The 15560-nt window shown below is 48.5% G+C and overlaps 1 pseudogene; it reads left to right on the top strand.

Moving 5' to 3' along the window:
- The first annotated feature begins 11443 nt into the window (after positions 1-11443).
- LOC142250059 (RNA-binding protein FXR1 pseudogene) lies at positions 11444-15119 on the top strand (annotated as a pseudogene).
- The last annotated feature ends 441 nt before the right edge of the window (positions 15120-15560 follow it).

Below are 15560 nucleotides of genomic sequence, written 5' to 3' on the forward strand. Positions count from 1 at the left end.
ACACAGCAAGCAAGGGTTACTCCAAGCGGAGTCTCCCTTTTTTTCCAAAAATTGGGCCCCACACAGACACCTTATCAGTGGCAGCACTTGTGCCCTAGTTGCAAACAGGATGTTTTGATTTGCATCAAGCACATTCCAAATCCACAAGCATTTACTCTCCCCAGGATGACACAGGGGTAGTAAATTCCTTCTGGATCCATGACTTGTTCATTTTGATGAACGTCAGTCTGTCCACATTGTCACTGGACAGACGCGTGCGCTTATCTGTCAGCACACACCCAGCAGCACTGAAGACACGTTCAGAGACAACGCTGGCAGCTGGACACGACAAAATCTTCGAGGCGTAACTGGAGAGCTCTTGACATTTTTCTAGATTTGAAGCACAAAAGGAGCAAGGCTCCATTTGCAAAGTCATTGCATCGATGTTCATTTGGAGATACTCCTGTATCATCCTCTCCATCCGTTGACTATGTGTCAGACTTGTTGTCTCTGGTGGCCTTGCAAAGGAGGGTCTAAAAAAATTATGAAAAGATTCCATAAAATTGCTGTTACCAGCACCAGATACGGTCCTACTGGTACGGGTAGACTGTTGAAGATGACGAGGCCGTCCCATGTTTGTCAAGTTACAACTGGGAGAATCACTCCCTTCACCTGCACGGTTGTTTGGTGGAAAAGCCGAGCTAAGATCGAGTAACAGCTTCTGCTGATACTCCTGCATACGTGCGTCCCTTTCTATGGGTGGAATTATGTCACAAAATTTGGACTTGTCCCGGGGATCTAATAGTGTGGCAAGCCAGTAGTCATCATCACTTCTAATTTTGACAATACGAGGGTCATGTTGGAGGTAGTGCAACAAGAAGGCACTCATGTGTCTTGCGCAGCCATGCGCACCAAGTCCACGCTGTGTTTGTGGCATAGAGGTGCTAACCGTTCTTTCTTCCTCTGTCATCTCCCCCCAACCTCTTTCAACTGAAATTTGACCAAGGTCCCCCTCATCTGCTGAGTCTTCCATGTCCATGGACAGTTCGTCCTCCATATCTTCATGTCCTCCTGCACCTTCCTCAACATCTCACCTGCTACCATGCGCCCTTGTTGATCCCTGTCCCCCATGGTCCCATGCCTGCCGCGTTGGTGATGATGAACGTCTGGACCTTGGTGATGTTGTTGTGTCTTGCGCATATGAATCCTCCTGTAGTTCCTCCCCTTCCTGTTGTCCCACCCCCTGACTACGAATAGTGTTTAGCGTGTGCTCCAGCATGTAAATGACTGTAATCGTCATGCTGATAATGGCATTGTCAGCGCTAAACATATTCGTCGCCATGTCGAAACTGTGCAGAAGGGTGCAGCATAGGTCCTTGATCTGAGATCACTCCATCAGGGTGATCTGCCCCACTTCTGCATCTCGTTGGCCCAGGCTATACATCATGACGTATTGCACCAGGGCTCGCCGGTGCTGCCACAGTCGCTGTAACATGTGGAGAGTTGAATTCCAGCGTGTCGCCACATCGCATTTCAGGCGATGAACCGGCAGGCCGAAAGACTTCTGGAGCGATGCAAGTCGCTCAGGTGCGGCGGTTGAACGGCGGAAGTGAGCACTGCAGACAGTTTCCGTGCCCTGGTCAGAAGGCCATCTAGGCCGGGATAGTGTGTTAAAAATTGCTGGACAACAAGGTTAAACACGTGAGCCATACAAGGCACGTGTGTCACCTTGCCCAGGCGAAGGGCCGCACCCAGGTTTGCAGCATTGTCGCACACGGCCTTACCAGGCTGCAGGTTGAGTGGAGACAACCATTTATCAAAATCAGTCTCCAGAGCTGCCCACAACTCAGTCGCTGTGTGACTCCTATTTCAAAGACATGTCAAGCTAAAGACCGCCTGATGCCGTTGCGCTCTGCTACCAGCATAGTAATGAGGGGTGCGTGATTCCTTCTGCGCAGTGAGAACGCTGGTGGCCTGACCAGGCAGGCTTGGGGCGGAGGTGGAGGACCCAGATGAGGTGGAGGATGCAGAAGCAGTGGCGGAACTTGGACAGACAGAGGATTGACACACAAGTCGTGGGGACGGCAAGACTTGTGCAGCAGACCCTTCACCATCTATCACCATAGTTACCCAGTGGCCAGTCAGCGACATGTAACGTCCCTGTCCATGCTTACTGGTCCAAGTATCGGTGGTGAAATGCACCCGTTCACACACAGAGTTTCTCAAGGAAGCGGTGATGTTGTGTGCGACATGCTGGTGTAGCGCGGGCACACCTTTCTTAGAGAAGTAGTGGCGACTAGGCATCTGGTACTGGGGCACAGCGACAGACATAAGGTCTCTAAAATCCTGTGTGTCCACTAGGCGGAAAGGCAGCATTTCTGTAGTCAACAGCTTACAGAGGGATAGAGTCAACCTCTTCGCTTTGTCATGGGTCGCAGGAAGTGGCCTTTTATTTGACCACATCTGAGGGACAGAGATCTGGCTGCTGTGTGTAGACGGTGTTGAGTCGGGTGTCCCTGGAAAAATGCAGCTTTGTGAGGAAAGTGCAGGCGGAGACATGATGTTGCCTTCATCCAAAGTTGGTGCTATCGATGTCTGAGAGAGCTGTACACACTCACTTGTTTCCCCTTCCAAACCAACTGACGACCTACCAAGCAAACTGCCTGTTGCGGTTACAGTGGTGGAAGTTGTGGGTGGAAAAACAGGTGTGACAGCTGTCCCCACAGTCCTAGAAGATGACGAGCGCGCGGATGCACTGGAAGGGGCAGGCGGTGGATGGTTCGCTCCGCTAGGCCGCATTGCAGCACGGTGAGCTTCCCATCGGGCCATATGATATTTATTCATGTGACGATTCATGGAAGAAGTTGTCAAACTGCTGAGGTTTTGACCTCTACTAAGAGAACCATGACAAATTTTACAGATCACATAATTTGGGCGATCTTTTTCTATGTCAAAAAAGGACCTGGCTAGGCAAGGCTTAGAGGCCATGCGACCTGTTGATCCACCCCGAATAATGCTCAGAGGCAGAGTGGTGGCTGAGGATGCAGTTGTAGACGTGCTACCAGTGCTCCGACTGTGTCCAGGAAGGCGCCAGGTTACTTCGACGTCGGTTGCATCCTCCTCCACCGCCTCTGTTGACCTCCTCGAGTGTCTGACTGTGGGTTGACAGTAGGTGTGATCTAGAACTTAATCATCAATTGTTGTGTTTGCACTCCCCTACCCCTCAGACCGAGTTTCTTCTTGCCCTGACCGAATATTTAAGTTGTCATCCCAATCGGGTATCTGCGTCTCATCTTCATCAGTATGTTCCTCATTGCCTATAACCACAGTTGTTGGAAAGGCAGCATTTTGGTAGCCAACAGTTTGCATATGATGAAAGTCAACCTCCAAGCCATTTCATGCCCTTCTAAAAGCATGTAAAACACAGCGAGGGGACTCCAACCACAGTCTCCCTCGTTGCCACTAACTGGGCCACACACACCCCACTTGACTGGCATCGGTTGAGCCCCCTTTTGAAAAAGAAAAAGATGCTTTGCATGAAGCACTCTCAAAAATACGCGTGCCTTTCCCGTCCCCTGGCTGACCCAGGGGAAGAAAAGTCCTCTGAGAGCCATGACTTGTTCATCTTGGTTCTTTTAGAGACACAGCGAGGGGACTCCAACCACAGTCTCCCTCGTTGCCACTAACTGGGCCACACACACCCCACTTGACTGGCATCGGTTGAGCCCCCTTTTGAAAAAGAAAAAGATGCTTTGCATGAAGCACTCTCAAAAATACGCGTGCCTTTCCCGTCCCCTGGCTGACCCAGGGGAAGAAAAGTCCTCTGAGAGCCATGACTTGTTCATCTTGGTTCTTTTAGAGACACAGCGAGGGGACTCCAACCACAGTCTCCCTCGTTGCCACTAACTGGGCCACACACACCCCACTTGACTGGCATCGGTTGACCCCCCCTTTTGACAAAGAAAAAGATGCTTTGCATGAAGCACTCTCAAAAATACGCGTGCCTTTCCCGTCCCCTGGCTGACCCAGGGGAAGAAAAGTCCTCTGAGAGCCATGACTTGTTCATCTTGGTTCTTTTAGAGACACAGCGAGGGGACTCCAACCACAGTCTCCCTCGTTGCCACTAACTGGGCCACACACACCCCACTTGACTGGCATCGGTTGAGCCCCCTTTTGAAAAAGAAAAAGATGCTTTGCATGAAGCACTCTCAAAAATACGCGTGCCTTTCCCGTCCCCTGGCTGACCCAGGGGAAGAAAAGTCCTCTGAGAGCCATGACTTGTTCATCTTGGTTCTTTTAGAGACACAGCGAGGGGACTCCAACCACAGTCTCCCTCGTTGCCACTAACTGGGCCACACACACCCCACTTGACTGGCATCGGTTGAGCCCCCTTTTGAAAAAGAAAAAGATGCTTTGCATGAAGCACTCTCAAAAATACGCGTGCCTTTCCCGTCCCCTGGCTGACCCAGGGGAAGAAAAGTCCTCTGAGAGCCATGACTTGTTCATCTTGGTTCTTTTAGAGACACAGCGAGGGGACTCCAACCACAGTCTCCCTCGTTGCCACTAACTGGGCCACACACACCCCACTTGACTGGCATCGGTTGACCCCCCCTTTTGACAAAGAAAAAGATGCTTTGCATGAAGCACTCTCAAAAATACGCGTGCCTTTCCCGTCCCCTGGCTGACCCAGGGGAAGAAAAGTCCTCTGAGAGCCATGACTTGTTCATCTTGGTTCTTTTAGAGACACAGCGAGGGGACTCCAACCACAGTCTCCCTCGTTGCCACTAACTGGGCCACACACACCCCACTTGACTGGCATCGGTTGAGCCCCCTTTTGAAAAAGAAAAAGATGCTTTGCATGAAGCACTCTCAAAAATACGCGTGCCTTTCCCGTCCCCTGGCTGACCCAGGGGAAGAAAAGTCCTCTGAGAGCCATGACTTGTTCATCTTGGTTCTTTTAGAGACACAGCGAGGGGACTCCAACCACAGTCTCCCTCGTTGCCACTAACTGGGCCACACACACCCCACTTGACTGGCATCGGTTGAGCCCCCTTTTGAAAAAGAAAAAGATGCTTTGCATGAAGCACTCTCAAAAATACGCGTGCCTTTCCCGTCCCCTGGCTGACCCAGGGGAAGAAAAGTCCTCTGAGAGCCATGACTTGTTCATCTTGGTTCTTTTAGAGACACAGCGAGGGGACTCCAACCACAGTCTCCCTCGTTGACACTAACTGGGCCACACACACCCCACTTGACTGGCATCGGTTGACCCCCCCTTTTGACAAAGAAAAAGATGCTTTGCATGAAGCACTCTCAAAAATACGCGTGCCTTTCCCGTCCCCTGGCTGACCCAGGGGAAGAAAAGTCCTCTGAGAGCCATGACTTGTTCATCTTGGTTCTTTTAGAGACACAGCGAGGGGACTCCAACCACAGTCTCCCTCGTTGCCACTAACTGGGCCACACACACCCCACTTGACTGGCATCGGTTGACCCCCCCTTTTGACAAAGAAAAAGATGCTTTGCATGAAGCACTCTCAAAAATACGCGTGCCTTTCCCGTCCCCTGGCTGACCCAGGGGAAGAAAAGTCCTCTGAGAGCCATGACTTGTTCATCTTGGTTCTTTTAGAGACACAGCGAGGGGACTCCAACCACAGTCTCCCTCGTTGCCACTAACTGGGCCACACACACCCCACTTGACTGGCATCGGTTGACCCCCCCTTTTGACAAAGAAAAAGATGCTTTGCATGAAGCACTCTCAAAAATACGCGTGCCTTTCCCGTCCCCTGGCTGACCCAGGGGAAGAAAAGTCCTCTGAGAGCCATGACTTGTTCATCTTGGTTCTTTTAGAGACACAGCGAGGGGACTCCAACCACAGTCTCCCTCGTTGCCACTAACTGGGCCACACACACCCCACTTGACTGGCATCGGTTGACCCCCCCTTTTGACAAAGAAAAAGATGCTTTGCATGAAGCACTCTCAAAAATACGCGTGCCTTTCCCGTCCCCTGGCTGACCCAGGGGAAGAAAAGTCCTCTGAGAGCCATGACTTGTTCATCTTGGTTCTTTTAGAGACACAGCGAGGGGACTCCAACCACAGTCTCCCTCGTTGCCACTAACTGGGCCACACACACCCCACTTGACTGGCATCGGTTGAGCCCCCTTTTGAAAAAGAAAAAGATGCTTTGCATGAAGCACTCTCAAAAATACGCGTGCCTTTCCCGTCCCCTGGCTGACCCAGGGGAAGAAAAGTCCTCTGAGAGCCATGACTTGTTCATCTTGGTTCTTTTAGAGACACAGCGAGGGGACTCCAACCACAGTCTCCCTCGTTGCCACTAACTGGGCCACACACACCCCACTTGACTGGCATCGGTTGACCCCCCCTTTTGACAAAGAAAAAGATGCTTTGCATGAAGCACTCTCAAAAATACGCGTGCCTTTCCCGTCCCCTGGCTGACCCAGGGGAAGAAAAGTCCTCTGAGAGCCATGACTTGTTCATCTTGGTTCTTTTAGAGACACAGCGAGGGGACTCCAACCACAGTCTCCCTCGTTGCCACTAACTGGGCCACACACACCCCACTTGACTGGCATCGGTTGACCCCCCCTTTTGACAAAGAAAAAGATGCTTTTCATGAAGCACTCTCAAAAATACGCGTGCCTTTCCCGTCCCCTGGCTGACCCAGGGGAAGAAAAGTCCTCTGAGAGCCATGACTTGTTCATCTTGGTTCTTTTAGAGACACAGCGAGGGGACTCCAACCACAGTCTCCCTCGTTGCCACTAACTGGGCCACACACACCCCACTTGACTGGCATCGGTTGAGCCCCCTTTTGAAAAAGAAAAAGATGCTTTGCATGAAGCACTCTCAAAAATACGCGTGCCTTTCCCGTCCCCTGGCTGACCCAGGGGAAGAAAAGTCCTCTGAGAGCCATGACTTGTTCATCTTGGTTCTTTTAGAGACACAGCGAGGGGACTCCAACCACAGTCTCCCTCGTTGCCACTAACTGGGCCACACACACCCCACTTGACTGGCATCGGTTGAGCCCCCTTTTGAAAAAGAAAAAGATGCTTTGCATGAAGCACTCTCAAAAATACGCGTGCCTTTCCCGTCCCCTGGCTGACCCAGGGGAAGAAAAGTCCTCTGAGAGCCATGACTTGTTCATCTTGGTTCTTTTAGAGACACAGCGAGGGGACTCCAACCACAGTCTCCCTCGTTGCCACTAACTGGGCCACACACACCCCACTTGACTGGCATCGGTTGAGCCCCCCTTTTGACAAAGAAAAAGATGCTTTGCATGAAGCACTCTCAAAAATACGCGTGCCTTTCGCCTCCCCTGGCTGACCCAGGGGAAGAAAAGTCCTCTGAGAGCCAGGTCCACATTGTCAGTGGACAGACACGTGTGCTTATCTGCCAGCAGACCCCCAGCAGCACTGAAGACAGGTTCCGAGAGAACGCTGGCTGCAGGACACGACAAGATCCTCAAGGCGTACGTGGCGAGCTCAGGCAATTTATCCAGATTGGAAGCCTAAAATGAGCAGGGCTCAAGTTGCACAATAATGGAATCGATGTTTCTTTGCATATACTCATATATCTGTGTGTCTCCCTCTTTTTCCTTGTCCAGCTGTTTTGTTTTCACATGAGTATATGTCCTTGTCACTTTCCCATGTGTTTGTGTTATGTTGTGAGTTGTTTGTCACCTTTTGGACACCTTTCAGGGTGTTTTCTAGGTGTTTTACTGTGTTTGTGATTGCCTGCCATTGTTTCCTATGGGCTCGAGTTCGGTTCGTCGAACGTTCGACGAGCCGAACTCGAGCCAGACCCCCCGTTCGGCGAACCGCCTCGAGCCGAACCGGGACCGGTTCGCTCATCTCTAGTTATAACTCTGGAACGTTTCAATGGATCCTGGCGATTCTGAGATTGTTTTTTCGTGACATATTGTACTTCATGTCAGTGGTAAATTTAGGCCGATATGTTTTGCGTTTATTTGTGAAAATTTTGGAAATTTGGCGAAAATGTTGCAAGTTTTAAAATTTGAAGTTGTATGCCCATAAATCTGAGAGATATGTCACACAAAATAGTTACTAAATATCATTTCCCACTTGTCTGCTTTCCACCAGCGCAATTTTCAAAACAAATATTTTTTTCGTTAGGAAGTTAAAATGCTTCAAAGTTCATCACCAATTTTTCATTTTTCCAACAAAATTTACAAAAAAAAAAATTTTAGGTACCACATCACATTTTGAGTGATTTGAGAAACCTAGACGACAGAAAATACCCAAAAGGGACCCATTATAAAATCTGCACCCCTCACACTGCTCAATACCACATCCAATAAGTTTATTAACCCTTTATGAGCTTCACAGCAACCAAAGCAACCAAATTTTACTTTTTTACACACAAATGTTACTTTAGCCATAAAATTTAGCATTTTCCCAAGGGTATCAGGGAAAAAATGCACCCTAAAATTAATTGTGCAATTTCTCCAGAATACACCGATATCTCATATGTGGTGGAAATCCATTGTTTGGGCGCATGGCAAGGCTCAGAAGGGAAGGAGCATCATTTGATGATTTTTTTTTTTTTTTTTTTTTTTTTAAAGCAAAATTGTCTGGAATCATTAGCGGATGCAATGTTGCGTTTGGAGACCCCCTGAGGTGCCTAAACAATGGAGCTCCCCCACATGTGACCCCATTTTGGAAACTAGACCCCCCCCCCCCCCATACAAAAAAAATATAAGTTTGGCGAAATAAAAAATATGGACGTCAGTAAAAAAAAAAATAAAAAATGAGCGCCTGCAACTGACACTAAGGCAAGTGCCACACATGAGAGCGATGCACAAATCTCGCATCGCATCACCCGGCACAGCCGCACACTCCTGTCTGGTAGAAAGCAACCGTGCCGGATGATGCGATGTGAGACTCGTGCATCACTCACATGTGGCACTGGGCTGATCCTTATAATATTCAGTAAAACATACTGTAGTTGACGATTACTACAGTACAATTTTGCTGGCCCTAAACTAAGTTTATTTTTATTGCTTTCTTAGTCTACAGAAAAAAAATCAGACCGCACGCTCGGATGTGCTGCAAAAAGGGGGGGGGGCGCAAGGTGGGATTGAATATGGGAGGATGGGAGAGTGCGCGGCGGATGGAGGCGCGGCAGAGGATGGGAGAGGGTGGGCAGTAGATCAGGGTGAGAGGTGGTGGAGGGGACAGCAGATTGGGAAAAGTGAGAGGGGGTGGAGGGGGCAGCAGATCAGGCAGGGTGAGAGGTGGGGTAGGGGTCAGCTGATCGGGGAGGGTGAGAGGGCAGCAGATGAAATTGAGAAGGGTAAAACCTCCTCCCGACGCCAGAGCCGTAATAAGCGCCGAGTGGTAGCACAAGGTATACCGTCTGAGGGTGCAGAGAAGGTAAAGTAACTGGTTGAGGAAATAACATTGCCAGTGGCAACCGCTAATGTAGAGTCAGACAGCGATATCCTGCAAAAGAAAAATGAATCAGAAACTGAACTGACACATTGTAATGACACAAATCAGCAGAGTGAAATCGAGGAAAAGGAGCTGACCAAGGAAGCAGTGGTGGTGTCCCCTAAGATTTCCAAGCATGAAGCTGATGGTTTGTCAAGGGAGAGTGCTTTAGGAGATGAAATCCTGGAAAGCGCTGTAGGAGAGGGAATACTGGAGAGTGTTGGAGGAAAAATCCACACAAGTCATGATGAATAGATCGTTGACTGGAGTGGTTAACAGCAGTGGCATAGCAACTGCTTTTGCCGCCAGGGGCGGCCGTCAAATTTGCCGCCCCTCTCCGTTGGCTGTCGATAATCCAGAAACCTTCAAAAATCCAGAAAGCCTTTAAAATATTTATTTTTCATGGAACTACAATCAAAGATCTAATTGTAGACTGCTGCTATTAGTCCTAGACTTTCACATTTTTACACACATATGTAGGCCTATTATACACACAGCTCTGCCGCCTTCATACAGACAGACACACACAGCTCTGCTGCATACATACAGACACACACACAGTTCTGCTGCATACATACAGACAGACACGAACACAGCTCTGCTGCATACATACAGACACACACAGCTCTGCTACATACATACAGACAGACACACATAGCGCTACTGCATACATACAGACACACACAACTCTGCTGCATAGACAAACAGACACACACAACTGGTGCATACATACAGACACACACAACTGCTGCATACATACAGACCACACACAACTGCTGCATACATACAGACCGACACACACAACTGCTGTATACATACAGACCAAAACACACAACTGCTGCATACATACAGACAGATACACACAACTCTGCTGCATACATACATACAGATACACACAACTCTGCTGCATACATACAGACAGACACACACAACTCTGCTGCATACATACAGACAGACACACACAACTCTGCTGCATACATACAGACACACACAACTCTGCTGCATAAATACAGACACACACAATTCTGCTGCATACATACAGAAACACACAACTCTGCTGCATACATACATACAGACACACACAACTCTGCTGCATACATACATACAGACACACACAACTCTGCTGCATACATACAGACACACACAACTCTGCTGCATACATACTGACAGATGCACACAGCTCAACTGCATACATACATACAGACACACAACTCTGCTGCACATATAGCTACACACTCAGCTGTTGGGGGCCCACACACGCGGCTACGGGGAGCCAGCACATATGACTCGAGAGGGTGGGGGGGGGCAGGGCATACACCTGGGGGGAAGCCCATACAGCTCACTGGGGCCCATAAACCGGGTGGCTGTGAGGGAACATACAGGTCAACGGGAGCGGGGGGTGTAGCACATACCGCTCGGTCACGGAGGAGAGGAGGCCCACACAGCGCCGGAGCGAAGCGCTGTGCTGGGGGTCGCTAGCTGGCACTGCACCTCCTTCATCTGTGGGACTGAGCAGGCCGTGCGGTAGCTCCGCCCATAGATTAAGCTCAAATCAGGAGGACGCTGTGGTCTGCGCACCTTAAAGGGATGGCAGCCACAGTTTCCTGCCGAGGACTGCTGTCCCCGGAACTCGACTCGGGAGCAGCAGAACTGAAGGTGAGTGGCCAAAATGCCGCCCCCCTGACACGTGCTGCCCGGGGTGGACTGTCATCTCCACCCCCCTTTTTGCTACGCCACTGGTTAACAGTGAAAACAGCGCCAAAGCTCTAAATGAACAAAGTACCACGCTGAAGGGTGGGCTACCCGGGCAGAAGGTGAAGCTGCAGAGACCCAAGAGAGCTGAAGGTGACACTGCAGAGACCCAAGAGGAAGTTGAAGGTAATGCAGTAAAGACCAAAGAAACAGCTGAAGCTACAGAAGTGGAAAGCGCTTCTGTGGAGGTGAAGTCTGGACCAGAGGTCTCATCAGGAGCTGAGAGCCTGACTGACCTTACTGGTAAGATCAAGATGGAAGACATAGAGATTGACTCAGCTAAGAAGGAGAAACCTGAGATCAAAGGCAAAAAGAAACCCAAAGGCTCTGAGGCTGGGTCTGAACCTGAGGAGTGTGTAACTCAAGAGGTGGAGTCTTTGGTAAGAAAAAAAGAAAAATGCAAAAGACCCAAAGAACAGTCTGATGGCCTTGAAGGTAAAGGAACCCGTCCAGTCTTTAAGTAGATGGTGGATGTGCCTGAAGATTTGAGAGAAGCCTGTGCCAGTGAGATAGTGCATGAAAAATTCAAGAAGGCCACAGGAGCCTGTAAAGTGTACCTTGCACAAGAAGCTAATCTGTTAGTGGTGTGCTCTTTAAGTGAAGTCACAAAGAAGCGAGTGGCTATCCTGAGTGATATGCACCTACGATGTCTATGTACAAAATGTCTGATCACTGTACAGAAGGAAGAAGCTACCAGACGCTTGGAACGTATGAAGCAGCAGACTGCAGTGGTTCAAGAAGTGGTGACTGTGAAGAAACGGTTAATTGGGCTTGCAAGACGAGCGCTGAAAAATAACATTCAGCAAGCCTGGAAGATTCCAGGTGTTATAGCTGTTGAATGGGAAGAACACAGTGGAACATTTCTAATTTACGGAGAGATTGCAGAAGCAGTGAACACACTTTGGAATTTACTGGAGTTCATGGAAGACTTCATACAGGTGCCCAGAAAACTTGTCATGAAGGTTATTGGAAACAATGGAAGAGTCATGCAGGAGATTGTGGATAAATCCGGTGTAACAAGAGTGAGAGTTGATGTTCACAATGAAGCCCAGAAACACTGTGAAGTTGGTATGGTTCCATTTATCATTGTGGGAACCAAGGACTGTATTGAGAATGTACGAGTCCTCCTAGAATGCCGCCTGGGGTATCTTTAAGAACTGAGACTGTTGAATCTGGAATGTCAGAGAATTGCAGAATAACTTTGTCAACTTAATAAGTGGCAACCCCATTCGGGACAGGACGCAGAGAAGAAGTGTGGTCCACCCGATGAACGTGTTGCAAGGAATGGCAGAAAAAGCAGTTACTTGAGTGGAAGGAGCCAAGGTCCTGGAAGACCTAACTATACATTGGGCTATAGCACAGACTCGGAAGGGTCCAAGCCCTCAAAACCAAAATCCGAAAGAAAGGATGGAAGGAGTGACGTGTCTATAGCCAAAGATGGTGGTGGGAAAAGGCGTCAATGGAGAGGTGATGACCGACTATGCCCTCGAAGAAGAGGCCATAGTATATCTTCAAGAAGAGGATGCAGAGGATCTAAAAATAGTAGATCTTCTGTCAGCTCTGTGCTGAGGGACTCTGACAGTAGCACCAAATGTGGTACGTGGCCAGGGATGGGCCGCCGCTGCAGGTGCTGCTCTCCAGGGCTGATGGTGAAGGTCACAGCCGGGATGGTGTCGCTCCCCACAGGTGGAGCGGGATTACCTTGGGGAGGATGATGGAGGACGCATGAGGGTGGTAGTCCTCGTTGGTTCCACAGCGCTGGATGATGGCGATGGCAAAAGACTGACAGAGGCAGAAGCTGCAGTTCCAGGTCTTTTACCCACAGGTATTTCAGGTACTGCTCCAGAGTACCAATCTCTGCCACGAGGGGCTTCAGCCAATCCTATATAGTCAGTGGTCATCGCCGGTGCCCGTGAAAGTCTTTCTAGTGAAGTGTCCCTCAGTTGTTATCCGGAATCCGAGCCAAGCCTCCAGCTCCAAGCCACTGGTCCCACGGAGAGAGAGAATTACTAAACTCCCTTTGTCTGTCCGAGATGTTATCCCAAGCTGTTCCTGGGAAAGTGTGCTCTAGTGAGATGGTTGCGCCTACTTCTTACCCCAATTGGTGCCCGCCCCCAGTGGTTGTCCTAGCAACTGGGGAAGTCCCATGCTTCGTGATGGGTCACTACCCTGTCATCCCTAGTGCACCCCCCTGTGGGAAAGCACCTTATTGTTTTACGTGTGTGGTTTTGTGAAGCCACCAGCAGTTAACCCCCTCCTAACCCGGGATAGATATTACCCCTTAAAAGTGGTGTAATACCATGTGGCACCTGAAGCCCAGGGGCACCACATATGTCTTTGGAGTGTGGGAGGAAACTGGAGAATCCAGAAGAAACCTACACAAACATGAGATTATACAAACTGCTTGTAGATCTTTACCATTTTAAGAAGACCTTTGGATGCTGTATTTCTTTGGATGTTTTCCTCCCTTGTAGATGTTGTGCTTGGTGGGATTTGAATCCAGGACACCAGCGCTGAGCTGCCAGCATTGGCTCCTTATGATTTGCCAAAATGCTTTCAGTGTGGCAATATAGTTTTCAGGCAACCATTAATAACCTCATTGATAGCAGCCAATGTGTGTAAGTGTGGGGATTTTTTAGTGTGGCACTCTACTCAATAGTGAATAAATTGCAATTTTATAAAAAATTTTGCTTCCATTTCCAGGATTTTCATATCAGCAACATATCTATTCATCCTGTGATTTTCAGAACTGTGTTGCGGAGTGTATGAAAAGGTACAATGTATATGATCTGTATACACAAGAGGATGCACTATATAAATGGGGCTAGTTGTATAGTATTAGGCAGCCTGCTGGTTATCATAAACAAATAATCAGTATGGAGGCGTCTGTTCTTCACTGACTGAAGAAGGAGGAAAGAACAATCAAGCATGTTGAATGCCAATTCTTGATCATTTTATTCCTGGGAGAAATAAGTTGCAGCTCGGGGTGCATAGCCATGGTGTACTTCCTTTCTATTTAGCACACATGCACACTCAGCAGAGTTGAGAATGCATGCATTAGAAGTGGTGGAGGTGGCAGCAGAGAACAATGGTGGCCTAACTAGGGTTAAGAGGACCTTTTATGATAACGTCGATAGCAATAAAACTCTATCAGAAGTATAGGACAGGTGCAACAATTGCATCTGAGCATATATTAACAGTTGTGCTGTAGTGCAACTTAATCCTCTCTGGATTAGGGGGTCCATGTGTTGCTGCAGGTTCTACACCCACCTGCCCACACTACTGCTATGTGGGCATTACAGTCTCTCCTGGTCTTGAGTGGGTTAAGTAAGTTAAGCGGCTCAATTATTTTCCTGGCTCATATCATCCACACTCATTTCCATATTCTCGTTAGATCCCTAACGAAGACGATACAAGTTGACACTGGCCTGTTTTGCATATTCCCTCTCCGCTTGCTTTGATACTCTGCCACTAATTGCTCCATATGCCCAAAAGATTTTTATTGGTTTCCACTTGAAATAGCAAAAGGCTTTTAACTGTATGCGTTTGTATAGAGAATGTGAATCTGATAATTAACTGTAAAGATTAATTGAGAAATCCATGCAATCCATCTTTTACATTAGCCAATCAGTTTGGTAATTAGAAAATATTTCTAACCACATCATCCTATGAGGAAACAAATAAAATGTGCTGAAGGTTTCAATGACTTGTAATATAAATGTGGACTTGCTTGTAGATGACTCTGGTCTAGGTACCAGGCTCTTATTGCCCCCCATGCCTGGGGCTGAGGATCACGGCTGGTTTGACAGTTTGGCATCATATTCTAAAACCATTGCCATTCATATCAAGCTTGTCCCCATTTGCTACTATAAAGTGTCCACATCCATGACTATTCTTACCTGTCTAACTCCTTTAATAAACATGATATAAATTGTCACTTTGTCCTGTATCAGAAGAAACTATTCCTCACTAGGGACTTCCCACAAAAAAGGTCATTACCAATTAAGCAGCCTCTGAACCAGAAACCAGACCTATTCCCCGGGTGCAGTGACAAACAATACCCCTTTTGATTTTACCCCTCTTTTTTCATATACATCAACAATCAGGGAGCGTGGGTGGGCAGCTAGGTCCAGGAAGCAAGAGGAGATACCCATCCTCCTCCACCCCTTTTATGCCTTAATAACTTTAATAATTCTGCCTCCCCCCAACCTTCCCTTCCAATCAGAATCTTTACACGTATCATTACATCCCTCTTTCAAATTCCTTAATCCTTTAACTCCCACCCTTTAGATTGTCATGGGGCCTCTACGCCCTATAGGACTCCCTGGCCTTTCTGTCCATTAGAAGGCTACATTTTGGAACACAACTGGG

Source organism: Anomaloglossus baeobatrachus, chromosome 8 (assembly GCF_048569485.1).
Source record: "Anomaloglossus baeobatrachus isolate aAnoBae1 chromosome 8, aAnoBae1.hap1, whole genome shotgun sequence".
NCBI lineage: Eukaryota > Metazoa > Chordata > Amphibia > Anura > Aromobatidae > Anomaloglossus > Anomaloglossus baeobatrachus.